This window comes from Puma concolor, chromosome A3, assembly GCF_028749965.1.
Source record: "Puma concolor isolate L17-30 chromosome A3, mPumCon1.1.hap2, whole genome shotgun sequence".
Taxonomy (NCBI): Eukaryota; Metazoa; Chordata; class Mammalia; order Carnivora; family Felidae; genus Puma; species Puma concolor.
The window spans coordinates 63179623-63194669 of NC_141669.1; the positions used below are offsets into that span (position 1 = coordinate 63179623).

At 35.8% G+C, this 15047-nt stretch overlaps 1 long non-coding RNA gene across 1 annotated transcript in view; it reads left to right on the top strand.

Moving 5' to 3' along the window:
- LOC147582503 (uncharacterized) overlaps positions 1 to 15047 on the top strand; it is a 96876-nt gene that overhangs the window by 76984 nt on the left and 4845 nt on the right. The gene's annotated exons all lie outside the window — the stretch shown is intronic.

The following is a 15047-nucleotide window of genomic DNA, read 5'->3' on the forward strand; positions in this document are numbered from 1 at the left end:
TTTGGCTGTTGTTGAGAGTGCTGCTATAAACATTGGGGTACAAGTGCCCCTATGCATCAGTACTCCTGTATCCCTTGGGTAAATTCCTAGCAGTGCTATTGCTGGGTCATAGGGTAGGTCTATTTTTAATTTTTTGAGGAAGCTCCACACTGTTTTCCAGAGTGGCTGCACCAGTTTGCATTCCCACCAACAGTGCAAGAGGGTTCCTGTTTCTCCACATCTTCTCCAGCATCTATAGTCTCCTGATTTGTTCGTTTTGGCCACTCTGACTGGCGTGAGGTGATATCTGAGTGTGGTTTTGATTTGTATTTCCCTGATGAGGAGCGACGTTGAGCATCTTTTCATGTGCCTGTTGGCCATCCGGATGCCTTCTTTAGAAAAGTGTCTATTCATGTTTTCTGCCCATTTCTTCACTGGGTTATTTGTTTTTCGGGTGTGGAGTTTGGTGAGCTCTTTATAGATTTTGGATACTAGCCCTTTGTCCGATAATGTCATTTGCAAATATCTTTTCCCATTCCGTTGGTTGCCTTTTAGTTTTGTTGGTTGTTTCCTTTGCTGTGCAGAAGCTTTTTATCTTCATAAGGTCCCAGTAGTTCATTTTTGCTTTTAATTCCCTTGCCTTTGAGGATGTGTCACGTAAGAAATTGCTACAGCTGAGGTCAGAGAGTTCTTTTCCTGCTTTCTCCTCTAGCGTTTTGATGGTTTCCTGTCTCACATTCAGGTCATTTATCCATTTTGAGTTTATTTTTGTGAATGGTGTGAGAAAGTGGTCTAGTTTCAATCTTCTGCATGTTGCTGTCCAGTTCTCCCAGCACCATTTGTTAAAGAGACTGTCTTTTTTCCATTGGATATTCTCTCCTGCTTTGTCAAAGATGAGTTGGCCATACGTCTGTGGGTCTAGTTCTGGGGTTTCTATTCTATTCCATTGGTCTATGTGTCTGTGTTTGTGCCAATACCATGCTGTCTTGATGATTACAGCTTTGTAGTAGAGGCTAAAGTCTGGGATTGTGATGCCTCCTGCTTTGGTCTTCTTCAAAATTACTTTGGCTATTCGGGGCCTTTTGTGGTTCCATATGAATTTTAGGATTGCTTGTTCTAGTTTTGAGAAGAATGCTGGTGCAATTTTGATTGGGATTGCATTGAATGTGTAGATAGCTTTGGGGAGTATTGACATTTTGACAATATTTATTCTTCCAATCCATGAGCACAGAATGTTTTTCCATTTCTTTATATCTTCTTCAATTTGCTTCCTAAGCTTTCTATAGTTTTCAGCATACAGATCTTTTACATCTTTGGTTAGATTTATTCCTAGGTATTTTATGCTTCTTGGTGCAATTGTGAATGGGATCAGTTTCTTTATTTGTCTTTCTGTTGCTTCATTATTAGTGTATAAGAATGCAACTGATTTCTGTACATTGATTTTGTATCCTGCAACTTTGCTAAATTCATGTATCAGTTCTAGCAGTCTTCTGGTGGAGTCTGTCAGATTTTCCATGTATAATATCATGTCATCTGCAAAAAGTGAAAGCTTAACTTCATCTTTGCCAATTTTGATGCCTTTGATTTCCTTTTGTTGTCTGATTGCTGATGCTAGAACTTCCAACACTATGTTAAACAGCAGCAGTGAGAGTGGACATCCCTGTCGTGTTCCTGATCTCAGGGAAAAAGCTCTCAAGTTTTCCCCATTGAGGATGAGGTTAGCTGTGGGCTTTTCATAAATGGTTTTTATGATCTTTAAGTATGTTCCTTCTATCTCGACTTTCTCGAGGGTTTTTATTAAGAAAGATTGCTGAATTTTGTCAAAGGTCTTTTCTGCATCGATTGACAGGATCATATGGTTCTTATCTTTTCTTTTTATTAATGTGATATATCACGTTGATTGATTTGCGAATGTTGACCCAGCCCTGCATCCCAGGAATGAATCCCACTTGATCATGGTGAATAATTCTTTTTATATGCTGTTGAATTAGATTTGCTAGTATCTTATTGAGAATTTTTGCATCCATATTCATCAGGGATATTGGCCTGTAGTTCTCTTTTTTTACTGGGTCTCTGTCTGGTTTAGGAATCAAAGTAATACTGGCTTCATAGAATGAGTCTGGAAGTTTTCCTTCCCTTTCTATTTCTTGGAATAGCTTGAGAAGGATAGGTATTATCTCTGCTTTAAATGTCTGGTAGAACTCCCCTGGGAAGCCATCTGGTCCTGGACTCTTATTTGTTGGGAGATTTTTGATGACTGATTCAATTTCTTCACTGGTTATGGGTCTGTTCAAGCTTTCTATTTCCTCCTGATTGAGTTTTGGAAGAGTGTGGGTGTTTAGGAATTTGTCCATTTCTTCCAGGTTGTCCAGTTTGTTGGCATATAATTTTTCATAGTATTCCCTAATAATTGCTTGTATCTCTGAGGGATTGGTTGTAATAATCCCATTTTCATTCATGATTTTATCTATTTGGGTCATCTCCCTTTTCTTTTTGAGAAGCCTGGCAAGAGGTTTATCAATTTTGTTTATTTTTTCAAAATACCAACTCTTGGTTTCGTTGATCTGCTCTACAGTTTTTTTAGATTCTATATTGTTTATTTCTGCTCTGATCTTTATTATTTCTCTTCTTCTGCTGGATTTAGGCTGTCTTTGCTGTTCTGCTTCCATTTCCTTTAGGTGTTCTGTTAGATTTTGTATTTGGGATTTTTCTTGTTTCTTCAGCTAGGCCTGAATTGCAATGTATTTTCCTCTCAGGACTGCCTTCGCTGCATCCCAAAGTGTTTGGATTGTTGTATTTTCATTTTCATTTGTTTCCATATATTTTTTAATTTCTTCTCAAATTGCCTGGTTGACCCATTCATTCTTTAGTAGGGTGTTCTTTAACCTCCATGCTTTTGGAGGTTTTCCAGACTTTTTCCTGTGGTTGATTTCAAGCTTCATAGCATTGTGGTCTGAAAGTATGCATGGTATGATTTCAATTCTCGTATACTTATGAAGGGCTGTTTTGTGACCCAGTATATGATCTATCTTGGAGAATGTTCCATGTGCACTTGAGAAGAAAGTATATTCTGTTGCTTTGGGATGCAGAGTTCTAAATATATCTGTCAAGTCCATCTGATCCAATGTATCATTCAGGGCCCTTGTTTCTTTATTGACCATGTGTCTAGATGATCTATCCATTTCTGTAAGTGGAGTCCCCTGCAATTACCACATTCTTATCAATAAGGTTGCTTATGTTTGTGAGTAATTGTTTTATATATTTGGGGGCTCCCATATTTGGCGCATAGACATTTATAATTGTTAGCTCTTCCTGATGGATAGACCCTGTGATTATTACATAATGCCCTTCTTCATCTCTTGATCTCACCTTATTAAAAAAAATATATATATATATTGTGGTGGGTCGCCAGATAAGATAAGATAAGATAAGATAAGATAAGATAAGATAAGATAAGAATTATTGTGGTAAAGTATATACACTCAAATTTTCCATTTGAGCTATTTTGAAGTGTACCATTCCCTAACATTAGTTACATTCACAATGTCTGTGAAAAGCTATTTCCGTTTTCTCCATCTCTGCCCAAGCAAGAGTCTGTAATAGTTAAGTAACAACTTCCATTTCCCCCCACTCTTCAGTCTCTGGTAACATCTAATCTATGTTCTATCTCTATGAATCTACCTATTCTGGATATTTACTGTAAGTGAAATCATGGACTATATGGCTTTTGGGCCTGGCTAAATTCACTTAGCATGTTTTCCAGGTTCATCCATGTTGTTACATGTATCAGAACTTTATTTTTTATGATTGAGTAGTAGTCCGTTGTAGGTATATGTCACATTTTGTTATTCCATTCACCCATCAGTGCACACTTAGGTACCTATTTCTACTTTGGGGTTATTATAAATAATGCTTCACTAAACATTGACACACAAGTATTTTCTTTGTTCTGTGTTTTGATTTATTTGGGGTATATACACCTACAAGTGGAATTGCTGGGTCATTTGGTAATTTTTTATTTAGTTTTTGAGCAACTGCCAAGTTGGATTTCACAGTAGTTGTTCCATCTTACATTCCCTTCAGCAGTGTTTGAGGGTTCCATTTTCTCCACATTCTTGCCAACACTTACTTGCCATTTATAAAATTATAGCCTTTCTGGTAGGTGTGAATTCATAACTCACTGTGGTTTTCATTTGTATTTCCCTAGTGACTAATGACATCAAACATCTTTTCATGGGATTGGCCATTTGTATAACATCTTTGGAGAAGTGTTTATTTAAGTTTTTGGATTGGGCTGTTTGTCTTTTTGTTGCTGAATTATAGGAATTATTTATATATTCTAGTTATTAATTGTCATATCATATGTAAAATTTATAGATTTTCTCCCATTCTGTGAGTTGGCTTTTCACTTTCTTGGTGAATGTCCTTTGATGCACAAAAGTTTTTAATTATGATGAAGTCTGATTTATTTTTCCTTTTTGTTTCTCATGCTTTTGGTGTCATATCTAAGAAGTCACTGTTAAAGCAAATTCCATGAAGATTTAACCCTTTTTCTTTTTACTATGAGTTTTTTGGTTTTAGCTCTCGTATTTAGATACTGATCCATTTTGAGTTAATTTGTGTATATGATGTGAAGTGGGGGTTCAACTTCATTCTTTCACATGTGTCAATTCAGTTGTACTGACACTGTTGTTAAAGACTGTTCTTTCCCTGGGGCGCCTGGGTGGCGCAGTCGGTTAAGCGTCCGACTTCAGCCAGGTCATGATCTCCCGGTCCGTGAGTTCAAGCCCTGCGTCAGGCTCTGGGCTGATGGCTCAGAGCCTGGAGCCTGTTTCCGATTCTGTGTCTCCCTCTCTGTCTGCCCCTCCCCCGTTCATGCTCTGTCTCTCTCTGTCCCAAAAATAAATAAACGTTGAAAAAAAAATTAAAAAAAAAAAAAAAAAAGACTGTTCTTTCCCTAATGAATGGACATGGCACCTCTTTCAAAAGTTAGATAGATAGACATATAGGTTTATTTGTGGATTCTCAATTGTATTTTAATGTTGTATAAGTCTACACTTACATCACTATCAAACTGCTTTGGTTCCTTTAGCTTTCTAGTAAGTTTTGAAATTAGGAAATTAGAGTCCTCTGATTTTGTTCTTTTTCAGGATGGTTTTGGCTATTTGGGACCTCTTGTACTTCCATATGAATTTGAGGGATCAGCTTTTCCATTGCTGCAAAAACACCATTGGAATTTTGATAAATTGTCATCTTCAGAATATTATGTCTTCCTACCCATGAACATAGGATATCTTTCCATTCCTTTACGTTTCTTTTAATTTATTTTGGAAATGTTTTGTAGCTTTCAGTGTATTTGTGTTTCATCTGTTGGGTTAACTATATTTCTAAGTATTTTATTCTTTAGATGCTGTTGTAGATGGAACTATTTCTTACATTTCTTTTAGGATTGTTCATTGCAGGTGTATAGACTCAATTAATTTTTGTTTGTTGAGTTTGTACTTTGCAACTTAGCTGAATCTGTTTAGATAAAGTAGTTTTTTGTGGATTTTTTGGGGACTTTCTATATATTAGGATCATGTCATTTGCAAACAGAGATAGTTTTACTTCTTCCTTTCTAATGCAGATAACTTATTTTGTTTTTTCTTGTCTAATTGTTCTGGCTAGAACTTCCAGTACTATTGACTAGCCATGGTAAAAGTGGGTGTTCTTGTCTTACTCCTGATCCTAGGGGGTGAGCTTTCAGACTTTCTCCATTAAGTGTGATGTTAACTGTAGGTTTCCATTAATGCCCTTTATCATGATGAGGAAGTTTCCCTCTATTTCAGTTTTCTGAGTGTTTAATTAATTAATTAATTTACTATCAGAAAGTGTGTTAGAAAAGCATCAAATGCCTTTTCTGTTGATTGAGATGATCACATCTCCACTCCCATAGTGTCTCAGTGTGGTAGATTGTATTGATTTTCTGATATTTAACCACCCTTGCATTTCTGGGCTAAATCTCACTTAGTCATGATGTATAATTCATATTCATAAAAGGCATTGATGTGTAATTTTTTTTTTTTTTTGCTTGTGAAGTGTTTATCTGGCGTTAGTATCCAAGTTATGCTGGCCTCAGAGAATAAGTTAGTTTGAGAAGAACTTATGTTAATTCTTTAAATGTTTAGTAGAATTCAACAGTGAAGCTATCTCATCCTGGACTTTTCTTTGTTAGGAGGTATTTGTTTACTATTTCCGTCTCTTTAGTTATTATAGGTCTTTTGAAATTTTCTATTTCTTCCTGAATCAGTTTAGATAATTTGTGTTTCTAGAATTTGTGCATTTTATCACAGTTTCAGAATGTGTTTAAGTACCGTTGTTGATAGTATTCTCTTATTTCTCTTTATTTCAGTAAAAACAACTTATCCTTTCCTACATTTCTGATGTTAGTTATTTACATCTCTTTCCCTTTTTCCCTTTGTCAGTCTAGCTAGAAGTTTATTAATTTTGTTAACCCTTTGAAAGAACCAACTCTCAATTTCATTGATTCTCTGTATTGTTTTTCTTTTTTTTTTTTTAATTTTTTTTTTCAACGTTTATTTATTTTTGGGACAGAGAGAGACAGAGCATGAACGGGGGAGGGGCAGAGAGAGAGGGAGACACAGAATCGGAAACAGGCTCCAGGCTCTGAGCCATCAGCCCAGAGCCCGACGCGGGGCTCGAACTCACGGACCGCGAGATCGTGACCTGGCTGAAGTCGGACGCTCAACCGACTGCGCCACCCAGGCGCCCCTCTGTATTGTTTTTCTATTCTCTGTTTTATTTATACTATTCTGATAGTTTTTTTGTTTTTTTGTTTGTTTTTTTTACTTCCCCTAGCTTTGGGTTTACTTTGCTCTTCTTTTTCTAGTTCCTTAAGGTGTAAAGTTAGGTCACTGATTTGAGATCCTTCTTCTTTTTTAAATGTAATTATTTATAGCTATAAATTTCCCCCTGAGTACTGCCTTTACTGCATCTCATAAGTTATAGTATACTGTTCTAGTTTTCAGAAGTTATAGTATACTGTTTTAGTTTTCAGTTGTCTTTAATTATTTTCTAATTGCTTTTGTGATTTCTTCTTTGACCCATTGGTTATTTAAGACTGTATTGTTTAATTTCTACATATTGGTGAATTTTCCAGTGTTTCTACAAAACTGTAACAAGATATTTTGTATGATTTCAGTCTTTTAAAATTCATTAAAGCTTGTTTTCTGGGCCAGTATATGGTCTGTCTTGGAACTTTTTCATGTGCACTTGAGAAAAATGAATGTTCTGTTTTTGTTTAGTGGAGTGTTTTCTTTGTGTCTGTCAGATCTAGTTGGTTTATAGTAGTGTTTAAATTCTCTATTTTATTTTTAAGTGCACTTCCCACCCAGTGCAGAGCTCAACACAGGGCTTGAACTCACATCCCTAAGATCATGACCTAAGCTGAGATCAACAGTCAGGTGCTTAACCATCTGAACCACCCAGATGCCCCTAAATTCTCTATTTTCTTGTTGATCTTCTCTCTAGAAATTATATCTATTACTAAAGGTGTTAATTGAATTATCCAAATACTATTATATAACTGTTTATTTCTCCCTTCAGTTCTGCCAGTGTTTGTGTCATCTATTTTGGGGGCTCTGTTGTTTTGTGTATGTTTATAATTTTTATATCTTCTTCATGAGTCAACATTTTTATTAATATACAATGTCCTTTTTTGTCTCTTGTGACAATTTTTTATTTGAAGTCTGTTTTGTCCAATATTAGGATAGCTACCCAGCTCTCTTTTGGTTACTGTCTGCATGGATTATCTTTTTCTCTCCTTTCACTTTAATCTATTTGTGTCTTTGCATCTAAAGTGAATCTCTTGTACTCAGCATATAGTTGGATCATTACCAAAAAAAAAAATCATTCTGAAATCTCTGCCTTTTCATTGGAGAATTTAATCTATTTATATTTAAAGTAATTACTGATAAAAAAAGGACTTGATTACTTTATGCTATCTTTGTTTTATGCTTCTTTGTCCCTCATACTCCCCATTATAGTCTTCTTTTGTTTTTGATTGATATTTTTATAGTGAACCATTTTGGTTCCCTTCTCATTTTCTTTGATATATTTTTAATACGTTTTCTTTGTGGTTACCATGGAGGTTATATTTAACATCCCAAATTTATAATGATCTAGCTAAAATCTATATAACTTATCTTCAGTAGCATACAGAAATTCTGCTTCTATATAGCTTTGTTTTCCAACCACCCTTAATGTTGTCAGAAATCATAGCTTTATACATTGTGGACCCATTAATGTAGATTTATAATTACTTTGTATGCTTTTTTCTTTTAACTCCTATATGAAATAACAAATAGAAACCAAAACACTATAAGACTGGATTTTATATTTTCCCATGTATTTACTTTTGCCAGAGATTTCTATTTCTCTTATGTCTTAAAGTTACTGTTTAGTGTCCTATATTTTAACCTAAAGGACTCCCTTTAGTATTTCTTATATGGCAGGGCTAGTGGTAATGAGCTCTCTGAGCTTTTGTTTAGCTGATAGTGTCTTAATTTATTCCCCATTTCTGAAGGACATTTTTGCCAAATATAGAATTCTTGATTGACGTTTTTTTATTTCAGCACTTTGAATGTCATTCTGCTGTCTTCTGGCTTTCATAATTTGTGATGAGAAATCTACTGTTAATCTTATTGAGGATCCCTTGTATGTAATGAGTTGCTTCTGTCACTACTTTTAAGATTCTCTCTTTATCTTTTGATAGTTTATAATGTGTCTTAGTGTGCATATTTTTGAGTTTTTCTTATTTAGGATTTGTTGAGCTCCATGGATTCATAGATTCATGTCTTTCATCAAATTTGGGAAGTTTTGAGCCAGTATTTCTTCAAATATTCTTTCCGCCCCCCACCACCCCTTTTTTTCTCTCATCTCCTTTTGGACAACGTGTATTTTGGTTTTTTGATGGTATTCCACAAGTTTCTTAGTCTCTGTACTTTTTTTTTCTCTCTTTTCTCAGAGTGAGTAATTTCGGTTGTCCTATATTCAAGTTTATTAATTCCTTTTTCTTCTGGCTTTTAAAATATTTGTTGAACCCCTTTAGTGAATTTTTCATTTCAGCTATTATAATTTTCAGCATGATAATTTTTTGGTACCTTTTTAGTATTTCTGTCTCTTTATTGATATTCTCATTTTTCTTATACATTACTTTCCTGATTTCCTTTAGTTCTTTGGCATTGTTTTCCTTAAATTACTTGTGTATATTTAAGACAGTTGTTTTAAAGTATTTATCTTCAATTGTAATGCTTGAACTTCCTCAGAGATGGTTTCTGTTAATTCTGTTAATTTCTCTGCATACACGACTGCTTTTACATGTTCTAATTTACTAAAGAAACTCTTCCCAGCATTTGTTCTCAGGCTTTAGGTAGCCTGTTGTCTATTTTGACTGTTGCTTTTGTCCCAAGCATCTGAGTATTGTGAGTTTAGCTTTCAGTGTTTCTGAGCAGTGATAACTGCTCTTCTGTTCTGAATTCCTAGTTAGGTGAAACAGATGGGTACCTTTTGTCAGTCCTTCAGATCACTTTTGGTTAAAACAGACATACAAATAATTTGTGAATAAGCTGTACTCTGCTCCCTCCCAAACCAGAGCCCAGGGTCTTACAGTTGGAATCTGTACTGCTGCTGCCTTAATATTACCACTATTCTGGGGAGGGGATTGGCTTGGGTGGGTAAAAATGCCACAAAGTTCTTCTGGTATCTTGGAGTTGGCTTTTTCTTGATGCCACAATCACTTGGTTGCTGTAAATTTTGTTTTTCACAGTTCTGGTAGAGTTGATTCTGACAGTTTTTGTTTGTTTTTTAATATTTCTGTGGAGCAATGAGAGCCAGGAGCTGTCTATTGCTGTTTTGCTGATTACACTCCCATCCTAAAATTAACCAAAAATCCTTTGGGAAAGATTTATGAGAATCCTACAATTTCAGAACTGGGGTAAGCTTTTAGATCATGTAGTCTGGAAGTTTATAATCCATCACCCCATAGCAGCAGGGGTTACATGGAGGGCCACCTCAGAAGGCTTGAGTCTCTTTACCAACCCTCTCCCCCATCTTCACCTAGAATCACTGACCTTGCCATCCTTACTTTTATTTTTTTAAATGGTAAACTTTCATTTGAATCAAGAGTTTTTGGCTTAAAAATTTTCAGAAACCACTAATTCGTGTAAAGAGCTTAGTTCAGGACTAGGCAAGGAAGGTTCAGGTTCCTTATTCAAAGTCATTCAGTTTCCCAGCTACTTAGTTAGTAGCTGGACAAAGACATGTAGGCATGCTTGGGAGGATAATAACTTGGTGCCTTTGTTCAACATTTAATTAGAGCAAAGGCACTGTGCTATGCAGAAGGTAAGAGAAGGGGATTATTGTGGCGCTTCTCAATCCTTTTCTATCATCCTCAACAATGTAGTTGTGGCTACAAATGTGTACCCTCTCCCAGCACAGCTAGCCTCTGAATTTAACCAGATTGTATCTTTTTGGAAGACAATTTATCAACTATTTATTGTGACTGGAAAATGCCTCTTGGAGCATTCACTGCTCCTTCTACCATAATCTGAGGGGCTAGCAAAGTAATTTTTCTTACCACATGTAATTCTGTTCCCTAGAGGAGATCTAGAAACTAAAATCTTCTCCATTTTGTTACATTTTCAGTTCCACTTATATAAGGCCACTAGCCTGAATACATGAGAATATTGTATGGTAATAGTGAACTGTTTTTTGTTTGTTTTTTTTTTTCATGTTTCACTGTGTTTGAGCAACAAAAGGGAGCTTAAGTGATTATTGAATAAGACATTGACACCCAGGAAAGACATGGGACACCAGACATGATATCAAGCTAGACGTAAAGAGAGGTTGGAAAGTTTTCTGCTGAGAAGAAATAGCAGTCTCCATTGGGTGGGTTTCACTGCAGTTATTAAAGAGAGTGAGCTGGTCTGATGCAATTAACCTCTCATAGTCTCTTAGAGTCCTAAGACTCCATCTTTTATAGTAATTAAATAATTTCTGATTTCACATATCTTGTATGGATATGACAAGTTTTATTTTCCTTGGTATAACTTAGATATTTAATATTTATAAATATGTAATATTGATATATATACACAAAAATAAATATATAATATTTGTATATACACATATCTTTAATTGATTGTATATGAGTATGGAAAACATGATAATAGCACTCAGAAGTTGGTAGGAGCAGCAGTTTTCAATCCATGTAATATTATATCTAAATAGAAAGCAATCAGCTTGGAGGTTTTCTTGCTGACTGGTATATTGACATGATTGTGATACCTCCAGCTGGCTTTTTCACACTGAATGACAATTACACGCATGCCCCATGATAGTTGATGCTCACAGAGCATAAAGAGAAAGGAAAACAGTGATCTTAGGTCCATGAGGGAAGGCTATAACCACGGACAAAGTAAGCAAACAGAAACCTAGCTAATTGAAAGGGAGGATAGTTAAAATTTAGCATTGTTGAATTGGGAATAGCATCAATGTCAAAGGGAACTTGGATTTCACTGGGTGACTGAAAACTAACATGGCAAATTGTTTCTTTCTTCGAATTTATGGCACCAAAATAAGCCAAGGACTTTCCCCCACTGTGTCATAAAAAGGGAGCCATTGAATATACATGTCTGGAATGAGTTTGGATAAAAGCTGTTGTTCTCTAAAAATATTTTACCTTTTGCATATTTTAACTGTGACTTATGGTTATGTGGCTTTGCATTCACATGAACATTAGTGACTTCTGTTTGAAAGTTCTGAGTATCTGAGTCTCTTTACCATCATGCAACTCTGTCCGTTATTCAGAGTAATAACACTTCTGATTTTTAAGCTAAGGAATAATATGTACATATGAAATTAGTCATAAACAATGAACAGTGATATATTAAGGCAAAAAAATATTAAAAGTTCTCCTTTGCATGTTTCAAAGAGGTACCTGAGTTACAGTGGAAAGATCTTGGTGGAAATTCAGAAAGTTTGGATTCAGTCTCCACTCTGCCACTTGCCGTGGTTTTTGTCAAGTCATTTTTGTTCTCTTAGCCTTTCTCCCCTCTCACATTTGCACTATGGGGGCAGGAATTTTGCTTTCTAATCCCTGGGTTATTTCAAAATAGTATGTAGAAAGCCATGTGGAAAAAAAAAGTGATATGCAAATGATGTGGATGGTGATGCTCCCAACTAGAAATTAATCTTTTCAAAAATTATGTTTCTTACATGCTATTTTACATCTTTTAAAGACAAAGCATAACCAATAACCAGCCATCTTTCCATGAAATAAGAAACATTTCATTACTATTTTTACCTGAATTGACAATGAAGAATAATGGAAAAAAGCTAAGTGGAAGCAAGAAATAACTAAATGCTATCAACTAACAGAGCTTATGTGTGTTGCTTCGCAACCCTGAGGCTTTATTTATTTATTTATTTTGTTCAAATGCAAATACTCTATTTTCTAAGTTCCTTTAAAATGTTATGATTTGATGGGGCGCCTGGGTGGCGCAGTCGGTTAAGCGTCCGACTTCAGCCAGGTCACGATCTCGCGGTCCGTGAGTTCGAGCCCCGCGTCGGGCTCTGGGCTGATGGCTCAGAGCCTGGAGCCTGTTTCCGATTCTGTGTCTCCCTCTCTCTCTGCCCCTCGCCCGTTCATGCTCTGTCTCTCTCTGTCCCAAAAATAAATAAACGTTGAAAAAAAAAATTTAAAATGTTATGATTTGGTAAGTTTTATCTTCATTTATCCTATTATTCTCTCTCTCTCTCTCTCTCTCTCTCTCTCTCTCTCACACACACACACACACACACACACACACACACACACACACTCCTCTCTACCACTTTTTCCTTCTTCCTTACCAAGGTCTTCATGACTTAGCTCAGATGTCACATCTTCCAAGAATTCTTCTCTAATTTCTCCTCCCAACCTCAGTCTGGCTTAACTAAGTCTTCTCTAGGTTATGTTAATACCTTATGCCTAAGCTATATCATTGGACGCTGCTCTTGGGTTAAAAAGAGTGTATGTGTCTTTTACCCCAGCTACAATCTAAGACTCCTAAAAGATAGGAGTCATGTGCTATTCATTTGGGGGACTAGCATTTAGTAGATTCTTAGTAAATGTTTCTTTACTGAGTGAATAAATTAGTAAATGGATAATATATGAGAAGCTCTTTGAAAAGAAAAGACAATGTGCAATGTGATATTTTTCAAATATAACTGCAGGAGGAAGAAGTATTTATCTAGTGAAACAGTACTATATTTGGAAGCAAGAAATCAGTTATTGGGCCATTTCTACTAATTTGATGAGTAACTCCAGGAAAATCACTTGAGCTCTCTGCATTTAACTTTCCATTCAAAAATGGGGCAATCTTCATTTCCCATTGCCTGCCTCATTAAGAGTGTCACAGAGGCCAAAACTGGAGCAGTTATGTGATATCTGCTGATTTTTAAAAATAAAGTTATGTTATGCATTTTAGGGGCTGCATTAATACCTGTTCATAGTCAAACACATATCTCACTTTATACTGAAAAATTCCTGAAAAGTTTTCTCTAAACAATTCAGAATTAGATAGCAGTTTAAGTAGACTGAAGAAGATTTATATTTAAGGCATAGTTTTAGTCTAAGACCAGTTTTGTAGTATACTGAATCCTTTTGAAAGGGAAAAATTATTTATAATTTATTTTATAATTTAGAATTTTCTTGTAACACCAGTTTCTTGAAGTAGCACCCTCCTATATCCCACCACATCTCTTCTTCTGCACCGCAAGCCATTGTTGCTAACAGTGGAGAAGAACTATCCTTCACTGAACCGTCTGTATTGTCTTTGGGATGTTGAATTTTTGTTCAGGAGCACAACCTCTGTCCTGCAAATGATAATTTCCAGCATTGCACACAGATATCTGTGTCTTTGAGAAATAAGCAAAGAAGATGAGTTTTTCCGGAACTTTGGGATGTCTTGATCCTAAACTAAAATAAAAAGTACAACTCTTAATAATTCCCTAGAAGAGTAGGGATTTTTTTTTCTTTTCAAACAAAGTATTTTTGTTTTTCTGTTTGGAAATTGACCTCACAGTAACAAATCCAGAGTTATTTTCTCATGTAATTATGGAATTACTTATCTCCATTTTATCAGGACACTTCTTGTTCTCACCCAGGCAGGAACATAATTTAGGCTTTGCTTAGTCTTCAGTTAAGAATACAAACTGCACAGTGTTTAGATTTTCCTTGTTATGAAATTGTTATGGGGTTTCTTCTTAAGTGTCCCACTATGCTTCCGTATGAAAATTCTGTCTCATGGGAGTAGGACATCTCTGTCTTGATTGCTTTTTTCTTTTTGAATCAACTGGATCGAAGTATACTGTATGTATAATAAACTGTACCCATGTAACTCCATGTAGCCACCACCACAATCAAGGAGCAGGGCATTTCCAGCTACCTCCAAAAGATCCCTCATGTCTCTTTGCATTCACTTCCCATTCCATCTCAGCCCAAGGCAACCACAGATTTGCTTTCTGTCAGCATAGATTAGTTTGCATGACTGTCTTTTATTGAGCCCACCTTCTTAGAGTTGAGTTTCTTTCTAGGGAGACAAACTATATGGCTGGATTGAAGGAGAAGGCAGAGCCGAGGCATTTATTTAATCTTCAGATGTGATGAGCACTAAATCTTTGTGGAAGCAAGGATTATCAGAAGTCATAGGCCAGGTAGTTAGTTTCCTTTAGAACATGGGTAACAAAGAACTACGAAATAGGAATGAAGTTTGCATCTGGGTCATTAAAACCAGAAACACCCAAGAGGAAGTTCAGGATATACAGCAGCTATGATGAAGGAACTTTTCCATTCTTCACATGAACTCGATCTTATGCTTTTAGCCATCACTAAACTACTTGGGGGGTCTGATATTTGTTTTTTATATGCTCACCTTTCAGAAGTGAGTGAGGTTGTTTCCCTTTCATCATGTAAAGTTATGAGATATAAACTCTTATTTTTAGGAGTGCAGGAATTTTTTCCATTC